Here is a 12,091-nt window from a genome sequence, read left to right as displayed (position 1 = left end):
TCAGAGAAAGGAATAGAGAACCTGTTTGAAGAAATAATGACAGAAAACTTCCCTAAAGTGGTGAACAAAAAAGTCACACAAGTCCATGAAACAAAGAGAGTCCTAAGCAAGATGAACCCCAGAAGACCTACAGCTAGACACATCACCATAAAAATGGCAAACATTAAAGACAAAGAAAGAATCTTAAAGGAAGCAAGAGAGAGACAGAAAGTTACCTACAAAGGAGCTCCCATTAGACTGTGAGCTTATTTCTCAATAGAAATAATGCAGGCCAGAAGGGAGAGGGATGAAGTGTACAAAGTAATGCAAGGCAAGGGTCTGAAATCAAGACTACTCTATCCAGCAAGGTTATTAAAAATTGAAAGAGAAATAAAGAGCTTCACGGATTAAAAAGAAAAAAGAAAAGGAAAAAAAAAAAGCTAAAGGAATTTACCACCACCAAACCAGCACTGCAAGAAATGCTGAAGGTTCTGCTGTAAGAAGAAGAAGAAACAGAGAGAGGGAGGGAGGGAGGGAGGGAGGGAGGGTGAGAGAGAGAGAGAGAGGAACACAGGCATAAAATTAAAATGGCAGCTAATAACTATCTATCAATAATTACCTTAAATTTAAAAGGCTTAAATGTTCCAATCAAAAGACATAGGGTAGCTTATTGGATAAGAAAGCATGACCCATATATATGTTGTCTACAAGAGACCCACCTCACAACAAAAGACTCACACAGGATGAAAGTGAAGGGATGGGAAAAAATTTACCAAGAAAATGGAACTGTAAAAAATGCTGGTGTAGCAATACTCATATCTGACAAGGTAGACTTCAAAACAAGGGCCATAATAAGAGACAGAGAAGGTCACTACATAATATTAAAAGGAGAAATCCAACAAGAGGATATAACCCTGGTAAACATATATGCACCAAATTTGGGAGCACCAAAATATATTTTAAAAGTTCTAGAGGACTTCAAGGGAGAGATATATAGCAACATGATCATAGTGGGTGACTTTAACACTCCACTGACACCAATGGATAGATCTTCTGGACAAAAAATTAACTAGAACATAGAGTCCTTCCAAGACAAACTAGATCAGTTGGACTTAATTGATATTTACAGAACATTTCACCCCAAAGCAGCAGAACATACATTCTTCTCGAGTGCACATGGGTCATTCTCAAAGGTAGACCATATGTTAGGACACAAACCAAGTCTCTACAAATTCAAGAATATTGAAATCATATCAAGCATCTTCTCAGAATACAGTGCCATGAAACTGGAACTCAATTACAATAAAAACACACAAAACATTTAAACACTTGGAGGCTAAATAGCATGTTATTAAACAACGAATGGGTTACTAACAAGATCAAGAAAGAAATTGAAAACTTCCTGGAAACCAATGAAAACGAACACACAACAACACAAAATATGGGACACAGTGAAAGCAGTTCTGAGAGGGAAGTTCATAGCACTACAGGCCTACCTCAAGAAACAAGAAAAATTTCTAATTGACTTTCTTACACTATAACTTAAAGAAGTAGAAAGTGAACAGAAAAAAAAAAAAAAAACAGAGCTAGTAGGAGGAAAGAAATAGTAAAGGTCAGAGCAGAAATAAATGACATAGAGAATAAAAAACAATTAAAAAGATCAATGAAACAAAAAGCTGGTTCTTTGAAAAGATAAACAAGATTGATGGACCTTTAGCCAGACTCACCAAGAAACAAAAAGAGAGAAACCAAATAAACAAAATCAGAAAAGAAAGAGAAGTAACAACTGACACCACAGAAATACAAAAGATCATTGAAACATACTATGAACAATTATATGCCAACAAATTGGACAATCTAGGAAAAATGGACAAATTTCTAGAAACACACAGCCTCCCAAACCTGAACCAGGAAGAGATTGAAAAAAAACAACAACAACAAAATAAAAAAACCTTCAACAGACCAATAACAACAAAGGAAATCGAAGAGGTAATAAGAAAAAAACTCCTAACAAACAAAAGCCCAGGCCCAGATGGCTTCACAGGGGAGTTTTACTAAACATTCAAAGAACTAATACCCATTCTACTCAAACTATTTCAAAAAATTCAAGAAGAAAGACTTCCAAACTCATTTTATGAGGCCAGCATAATTCTAATTCCAAAGCCAGAAAAAGACACTACAAAGAAAAAAAAAAAAAAACTATAGGCCAATATCCCTGATGAACATAGATGCAAAAATCCTGAACAAACTACGAGCAAATCGAAACCAGCAATACACCAAAAAAATTATTCACCATGACCACGTGGGATTCATCCCAAGCATGCAAGGATGGTACAATATTCGCAAATCAATAAAAAAAAATATATATATCCGAGAAGACAAAATACTTCCAAACTCATTTTATGAGGCTAGTATAATCCTAATTCCCAAACCAGATAAAGACACTACAAAGAAAGAAAACTGCAGGCCAATATCCCTGATGAACACAGATGCCAAAATCCTTAACAAAATATTTGCAAATCGGATCCAGGAATATAGCAAAAAAATTATTTATCATGACCAAATGGGTTTCATCTCAAGCGTGCAAGGATGGTACAATATTCACGAATCAATAAATGTGATACACCACATAAACAAAAGGAAAGATAAAAACCAATGATATGATCAAATCAATAGGTGCTGAAAAAGCATTCGACAAAATCCAGCACCCATTTTTGATAAAAACACTCAGCAATGTGAGAATAGAGGGATCACATCTCAACATAATAAAGGCCATATATAAAAAACCTACAGCCAACATCATACTCAATGGGCAAAAACTAAAAGTATCCCACTTAAGAATGAGAACAAGACAGGGATGCCCACTTTCACCACTCTTATTTAACACAGTACTGGAAGTCTTAGCCATAGCAATTAGACACAAAAAATTAAAAATGAAAGGGATCCAAATTGCAAAGGAGGAAGTGAAACTGTCATTATTTGCAGATGGCATGATATTGTACAGAGAAAACCCTAAAGACCTAAAGACTCCATCAAAAATCTACTAGACTTAATAAATGAATTTGGCACAGTAGCAGGATACAAAAATAAAGTCAAGAAATCAACAGCATTCTTATACACCAATGATGAAATCACAGAAAGAGAAACTAAAACAATAATCCAATTAACCATCACAGCAAAAGAATTAAGCTATCTAGGAATAAACTTAACCAAAGAAGTAAAGAACCTCTTCACAGAAAACTACAGGTAATTGAAAAAAGAAATAGAGGAAGATATAAAAAAGTGGAAGCATATACCTTGTTCATGAATTAGAAGAATTAACATCATTAAAATGTCCATACTACCCAAAGCAATTTATGGATTCAATGCAATTCTCATCAAAATACCAATGACATACTTCACAGAACAAGAACAAAGAATCCAGAAGTTTAAATGGAACCAAAAAAGACCTCGAATAGCCACAGAAATCTTGAAAAAGAAGAACAAAGTAGGAGGGATCACATTACCAAATTTTAGGTTATATTGCAAAGCCACTGTAATAAAAACAGCCTTACTTGGGAAGCAGACATCCATCCCCAGGCAACAGAAGCACAGACCAGCAGTTGAGACACATCCCCAAAAACTGCAGCAAAAGCTGAGCTGGAATTGAGCCCCATGGTGCAGCAGCACTCCCAGCTGCAAGCAGCAGGACCTGGGGCTCCACAGAGGCCTGTGCAGTCCACTAGCCCACCACAGCAATGGGAAGCTGGAGCCCCAGAGATTAGTGCAATCCAGCTGCCCTTCTGCAGGAACTGCAGGGTGCGGGGACACCAGAGAGACTTGTGCTACCTAGCAGGGACTCTGTGATCTAGTTACCCAAGGGACCTGTGGGGTGCTGAAGCACTAGAGAGGCCTGTGCGACCCAGCAGGGATGGTGTGATCTAGTTACCCTTGGGAATTGAAGGGTGCTGGAGCACCAGAGAGGCCTGTAAAACCCAGCAGGGATTGTGCCATCCAAATATCCAAGGGACATGCGGGGTGCTGAAGCACTAATAGGACTGTGCCACCGAGCAGGAACTATGCATTCCAGTTACCCGCGGGACCTTAGGGGTGCTGAAGCACCAGAGAGGTCTGCGTGACACAGGAGCCCATAACATAGTCATAGAGCCTGGTCCCCAAAGGGACTGTGTGATCCAGTTGCAAGCAGGACCTGCAGGGTGAGGGGCACCATAAAGGGGTTTGCTACCCAGCTGCGCACAAGATAGGCTTCGAGGATGTGAAAATAGAGGCAGAGTGAATAGAAGCTATGCAGGCAATCTCCCAGAACCAAACAGGAACTACAACTGAAATAAAGACAAATCCTCAGAAAAAAGCAACAGAAAAGCAGCAGGACAGGACCATATAACCAGAGACACTGGTGGGATCTGCAGAGGTATGAGAGGGTGGTGAGCTGGGAACCCATGCACAGTAGCATTCATAGCTGAGAGCAGTGACCTTGGGGAATAAAGACCAAGCCCCCACACCACAGTGCAGAGAGCTAGGACAGAGCATTAAAATAGCCACAGCCACTCACCTGGGACCTAGGGCAGAGGAACGGCAGACTGGGCTGGAACTCTGTGGGGACCCCGGAATTTGGAGGGCACTCAGGGTATTTGCTGAGTTGCGGCCACAAAGAACAATGGCAAAGGTGCTTCTTCCCCGAGCTATGGGAAAAAGCAGCAGCCCTCCCACCCCCACCCCTTCAAAGATGCAGCCTTTCCCAGGTGAGGCAAAGAAATGGAAATTGAGGTTCATTAATAACCAGCATCTATTTTACCCTCTGGAAATCCTCTTATACAGAACACCAGGGCTACATTCCAAGGAATTGAGTAACTGTGATTACTAGCCACCAGGTAAACGCTAGAGGATAACTGAAACTTTCTTGGGCTTGCAGATCTACCCAGGAAAGTAAGACTTGACAGGGTTGTTTAACATGGGCCCACTCAGGCTCATCCAAACACAGTACAGGGAGCCACAAACAGCAGAACACAAACACCCACAGGGAAAATTTGGCAGCCTCCAAAACACACTGAGATAGCCAAAATGGTGAAACAAACAAACAAATTGAAAATGAAAGAACAGGAGAACTCTATCAAAGATGAGATCAATGATATGCAGCTAAGCAAAATATCAGAGGTAGAGTTCAGAGCCATGATCTTGAGGAAACTCAACAACATGAATAAGGACATCAGAACCATGAGTAAAGATATAGAAACATTAAAAATCATCCAAGTGGAAATGAAGAATGACATAACAGAAATTAAGAAAACATTGGAAGGACTAATCAGCAGAGTAGAGGAAGCTCAACACTGGATCAGTGAATTAGAAGACAGGGTAAAAAAAATCAACCAATCAGAAAACTAAAAGGCCCTGGCCGGTTTGGTTCAGCGGTTAGAACGTCGGCCTGCGGTCCTGAGAGACCCAGGTTCGGTTCCCGCTAAGGGCGCAAACTTCGGTTGCAGTTTGTCCCTGGCCCTGGTCGGTTGTGCGGGTGGCAGCCACTCGATGTGTTCCTTTCACATCGATGTTTCTCTCTCTCTCTCTCTCTCTCTCTCTCTCTCTCTCTGTTCCTCTCTCTCCCTCCCACTCTACCTGTAAAAAAAAAAAATGCGGTCCTGAGAAAACTAAAAGGAAAAAAAAAAAAACAATGAAAAAACAGGAAGACAGCTTAAGAGAACTGTGGGACAACTGGAAACGTAATAACATGTGCATCACAGGAGTCCCTAAAGAGGAAGAAAAGGGGCAAGAGTAAGAGAATATATTTGAACAAATAGTGACAGAAAACTTTCCTAACTTGATGAAGGAGGAAGGCATTCAAGTTCAAGAAGCACAGAGAGCCCCACACCAAGACACATAGTAATCAAACTGCCAAAAATTAAAGACAAAGAGAAAATCCTAAAGGCAGCAAGAGATTAGCAACAGGTTACCTACAAAGGAAACCCCATAAGTCTCTCAGCTAATGTCTCAACAGAAACACTACAGACCAGGAGGGAGTGGCATGAAGTAATCAAGGTCATGAAAAACAAGGATCTGAATCCAAGACTACTCTATCCAGCAAGGCAATCATTCAAAATAGAAGGTCAAGTAAAGAGCTTTCCAGACAATAAAAAAGGCTGAGGGAATATATTAACACCAAACCAGCACTGCAAGATATGCTGCAAGGACTGCCGTAATTAGTAAAAGAAATAGGAAGAAAAATACAACCACACTGAACAAAAATGGCAATGAATAAGTACATATCAATTATCACCTTAAATGTGAATGTTTTGAATGCTCTGATAAAAAGACACAGAGTAGCTGACTGGATAAGAAAGCATGACTCACATATATGTTGTTTACAGGAGACCCATCTCACAACAAAAGACTCACATAGGTTGGATGCGAAGGGATGGAAATAAATCTTCCAAGCAAATAAAAAGCAAAAATAAGCTGGGGTAGCAATACTCATATCTAATAAAGTAGATTTCAAAATGAAGGCCATAACTAGAGACAAAGAAGGCCACTACATAATATTGAAAGAATCTATCCAACAGGAAGATATAACCTTGGAAAACATATATGCACCCAATATAGGAGCATCAAAATATATTAAAAGTCTTTTGGAGGACTTCAAAGAAGTAATCAAGAGCAATATAATCATAGCAGGGGATTCAACACCCCACTGATATCACTGGATAGATCTTCCATACAAAAATTTAACAAGGAAACAGACTCTAAATGAAGCACTAGATCAAATGGATTTAATAGATATCTACAGAGAATTACACCCCAAAACTGTGAATTTACATTCTTCTCAAGTGCACATGGGACATTCTCAAAGATAGACCACATGTTAGGGCACAAACTAAGTCTCTCAAGCTCAAGGAGATTGAAATCATATCAAGCATCTTCTCAGATCACGATGGCATGCAACTAGAAATCAATTGCAACAAGAACATGCAAAGACATTTTAACACATGGAAGATAAATAGCATGTTATTAAACAATGAATGGGTTATCATAGAGATTAAGGAAGAAATCAAAAACTTCCTGGAAACCAAAGAAAATGAACACACAACAACACAAAGTCTATGGGATGCAGAGAAAGTAATTCTGAGAGGGAAGTTCATAGCACTACAGGCTTACTTCAAGAAGCAAGAAAAAATTATAATAGACTATCTAAATTCACAACTTAAAGAACGAGAGAGCAAACAAAAAGACAACCCCAGAGCAAGTGGAAGGAAGGAAATAGTAAAAATCAGAGCAGAAATAAATGACATGGACACCAAAAAAACAATTCAAAGGATCAATAAAACAAAGAGCTGGTTCTTTGAAAAAATGAACAAGATTGATGGACCCTTAGCTAGACTCACCAAGAAATAAAGAGACAGAACCCAAATATACAGAATCAGAAATGAACGAGAAGTAACAAATGACACTACAGAAATACAAAGGATTGTTAACAAATATTTTCAACAACTATATGGCAACAAATTCGACAATCTAAGTGAAATGGACAAATTTCTAGAAACACATAGTCTCCCAAAACTGAACCTGGAAGATATAGAAAACTTGAACAGACCACCAACAACAAAGGAAATTGAAGATGTAATGAAGACTCTCTCAGCAAACAAAAGCTCAGGCTTGGATGACTTCCTGAGGGAATTTTACCAAACATTAAAAGTAGAACTAATACCCATTCTGCTCAAACTATTTCAAAAAATTCAAGAAGAAGGAAGACTTCCAAACTTGTTTTATGAGGCCAGCATAATTCTAATTCCAAAACCAGAAAAAGATTACAAAGAAAGAAAACTACAGGCCAATATCCCTGAGGAACATAGATGCCAAAATCCTGAACAAAATACTAGCCATTCGAATCCAGAAATACATCAAAAAAATTATTCACCATGACAAAGTGGGATTCACCCCAAGGATGCAAGGCTGGTACAATATTTGCAAATCAATAAATGTGATACATACACCACATATATAAAATGAAAAGTAAAAACCACATGATCATATCAATAGATGCTGAAAAAGCATTAGACAAAATCCAGCATCCATTTCTGATAAAAACGCTCAGCAATGTGAGAATAGAGGCATCATATCTCAACATAATAAAGGCCATATATGAAAGACCTACAGCCAACATCATACTCAATGGGAAAAAATCTAAAAACATTTCCCTTAAGAATAGGAACAAGACAAAGATGCCCACTTTCACCACCCTTATTTAACATAGTACTGGAAGTCTTAGCCACAGCAATCAGACAGGACAAAAAAATAAAAGGGATCCAAATTGGAAAGGAAGATATGAAACTGTCATCATTTGCAGATGACATGATACTATACGTAGAAAAACCCAAAGATTCCATCAAAAATTCAGTAGACTTAATAAATGAATATGGCATAGTAGCAGGATACAAAATTAATGTCAAGAAATTGATGGCATATTTATATACCAATGATGAACTCACAGAAAGAGAAACTAAAAAAAACAATCCCATTGACCATCACGGCAAAAAGATTAAGATACCTAGGAATAAACTTAACCAAGGAAATAAAGGACCTATTCGCAGAAAATTACAGGTCATTGAAAAAAGAAATAGAGAAAGATATAAAAAAGTGGAAGCACATACCTTGTTCATGGATTGGAAGAATTAACTTCATTAAAATGTCCATACTACCCAAAGCAATCTATAGATTAAATACAATACTCATCAAAATTCCAATGACATACTTCACAGAACTAGAACAAATACTTCAAAAGTTCATATGGAACCAAAAAAGACCTCGAATAGCCACAGCAATCTTGAAAAAGAACAAAGTTGGAGGGATCACATTACCAGATTTCAGGTTACACTACAAAGCCACTATAATCAAAACAGCCTGGTACTGGCACAAGAACAGACATATAGACCAGTGGAACAGAACAGAGAGCCCAGAAATGGACCCAAGGCAATATGCTCAATTAATATTTGACAAAGGTGGCAAAAGCATACAGTGGAGTAAAGACAGCCTCTTTAATAAATGGTGTTGGGAAAATTGGACAGCTAAATGCAGAAAAATGAAACTAGACCATCAATTTACACTATAAGCACACACACAAAAAAACACTCAAAGTGGATGAAAGACTTAAATGTGACCCGTGAATCCATAAAAATTCTAGAAAAAAATGTAGGCAACAAAATTTCAGACATCATACGCAGCAAAATTTTCACTGATACTTAGTTCACCTAAGGCAACTGAAACAAAGGAGAAAATGAACACGGGACTATATCAAACTAAAAAGCTTCTGCACAGCAAAAGATACAATCATCAAAATGCAAAGGCAACCCACTGTATGGGAAAGCATAACTGCCAATGATATATTAGATAAGGGGTTAATTTCCAATATATATAGAGTGTTCATACAGCTCAAGAAAAGGAAGACAAATAATTCAATTAAAATAGGCAGAGGAACTAAATAGACATCTCTCCAAACAGAACATACAAATGGCTAAGAGATATATGAAGAAATGTTCAACATCATTAATCATCAGAGAGATGAAAATTAAAACAACAATGAGGTATCACCTCACACCTGTAAGAATGGCCGCCATCAACAAATCATCAAACATCGAGTGTTGGCGAGGGTGTGGAGAATAGGGGACTCTAGTATACTCCTGGTGGGAATGCAGACTGATGCATCCACTGTGGAAAACACTATGGTGTTACCTCAAGAAATTAAAAATTTAACTGCCATTTGACCAAGTGATCCTACTTCTAAGAATATACCCTAAGAAACCTGAAACACCAATCAGAAAGAATATATGTACCCCCATGTTCATAGCAACACTATTTACAATAGCTAAGATCTGGAAACAACCCAAGTGTCCATCAGTAGATGAATGGATAAAAAAAAATGTGGTACATGTACATATGGAATATTATGCAGCTGTAAGAAAGAGAGATCTCTTATCCTTTGAGATGGCAATGAAGGACCTGGAGAGTATTATGCTAAGCAGAAGAAGCCAAGCAGAGAAAGACAAATATTACACGATCTCACTTATATGTGGAATATAATGAACTAAACAAACTGCTGAAGAAAATTAACCCTGAGACATAGAGGTGGGGTATAGACTGACAAGCCTCAGAGAAGGGGTGTTGAGGTCGGTGGGAGATAAACCACAGTACTTCCATGCATGTATGCATGACAAATGAACACAGACAACAAACCTGGGGATGGGGAGGCGGGGAAGGGGAGGAGCGTGTCAATGAGGAAAAAATGAGAAACATCTGTAACAAAAACAAATTAATAAATAAAAAAATAAATAAATTTAACCATAATGACATATCATTTAATACCCAATAGAAGGTTCATAATTAATGATAGGCAATAAAACATGTTGGCAAAGATGTGGAGAAATGGGAATTATCATACATTACTGGTGTAAAATGGTGCAGCCACTTTAGAAAATATTTACTCAAGGGAAATGAAAACACCTGCTTGCACAAAGGCTTGCAGATACAATTTCTAAAGCAACATTATTCATAATAGTAAAAAACTGGAATCAACTAAAATGATGATCAGATAGGCAAAATGCGATCTTCACATAATGGAATACAGTTCATCAATGACAAAAGAATGAATTCATGAACCATGCTACATCATAGATGAACCTCAAAAACCTTGTGCTAAGTGAAATAATCCAGACATAAGAGATCATGTTTGTATGATTTTACTTACATTTAATATCCAAAAGGCAAATTTATAGCATCAGAAAGTAGATTAGTGGTTTCCTGGGACTGGAGGTAGAATGGGGTTTAACTGTAAGTTGGCATGAGGGATCTAATTGAGGGGATGAAAATATTCTAAAACTGACTTATGGTGATGGTTGCACCACTCATTAAAATTGCTAAATGTCATTGATTTGTAAATTTGAAATGGATAAATTCTATGATATGTAAAATATATCTCAATAAAGCTGTTAAAAATGTGGGGGAAAAAAAAAAAAAAATGTTCAGCAAAGCCATTAGGGAGTCCTCAAGCCAACGCCAGTCATCAGAGGAGTCTCATGACTCTCAGAAATGGAGTCACATTAGTATCCTTTTCTCCGGCATAAGCTAAGAGCGGCCTGGGGGGCAAACATAGCTTCCAGGCAAACTCAGGGATAAATTTCAGAACAGTCACTTGGGCCCTTGGTAAGAGGTCTCTGAAGCATATTTTCATGGCTTCCATTGAGGGGTTTTATTTTTTACTTTTTAAAAGTTTAATGTATATTTTAGCTGGTAAGATTGAGCCAGTGGGGAGAGCGAGGTTAAAGATCCCCAGGAGAAGAGTAGGATTATTGATGCAGCAAATCCAGGTTAAGGCCTAGGAGGATGGGATTCAGAGAACAGGTAAAAAAGTGTTGCTGTTAGGTGGGATGTGAGACACCCAGAAATAAGAAGGTGAATGCAGGATCATTTATAAGTTTGGGAGTTCCCATGTGATGGGTTTCATTTACTCTTTAAATTACAAGGTGAGGTAATCTCCTGAGAATGGGGGTATGAAAATAGGGATGAATCAAAGCTCAAGAAAAATGTCAGATAATTACTGTGGGGAATTAGAAAGTGACCTATCTCATGGTCATGGCCGGGCAGTGTTAATGGCCCATTTGATTCTGGCAGTCATGGTTTCACATTGGCATTTTTCCACTCTTGTCCTTCTAGTTTTTTTATTGTTACCCCCACTCAGTGTGCTCATTGACATGTTAACCTGTTAGAGATCTACCTCCATGAATAGTGCCAACACCATTTCAATAATAACTTCTTCCTCACATCTGTGACATCTCATGAGCCTCCAGATCCTGCCAATGTATTTCCTAGATATTGCCTAGATCATTGTTTCTTCACAGTCTTTCTTCTCACTGCTCCAGCTGTAGGACTCATCATCTATGCCTTCTAATTAGTTCCCTGCCTCTCATCCTTTCTTCAAATCCATCCTCTACATAGACATCAGTGAACAGTCTAAAACACAAAATATGATTATGATTCTTATAAGCTTTTAATATACTCACATAACCAATAAGATTTAAACAAGACATTTGAGAGCCTCCATGATATAGTCTTTGACTACCTACTCAGCCTCACT

The sequence above is a fragment of the Molossus molossus genome, unplaced genomic scaffold (assembly GCF_014108415.1).
Source record: "Molossus molossus isolate mMolMol1 unplaced genomic scaffold, mMolMol1.p scaffold_m16_p_2, whole genome shotgun sequence".
NCBI lineage: Eukaryota > Metazoa > Chordata > Mammalia > Chiroptera > Molossidae > Molossus > Molossus molossus.
This window is presented reverse-complemented; position numbering follows the sequence as displayed.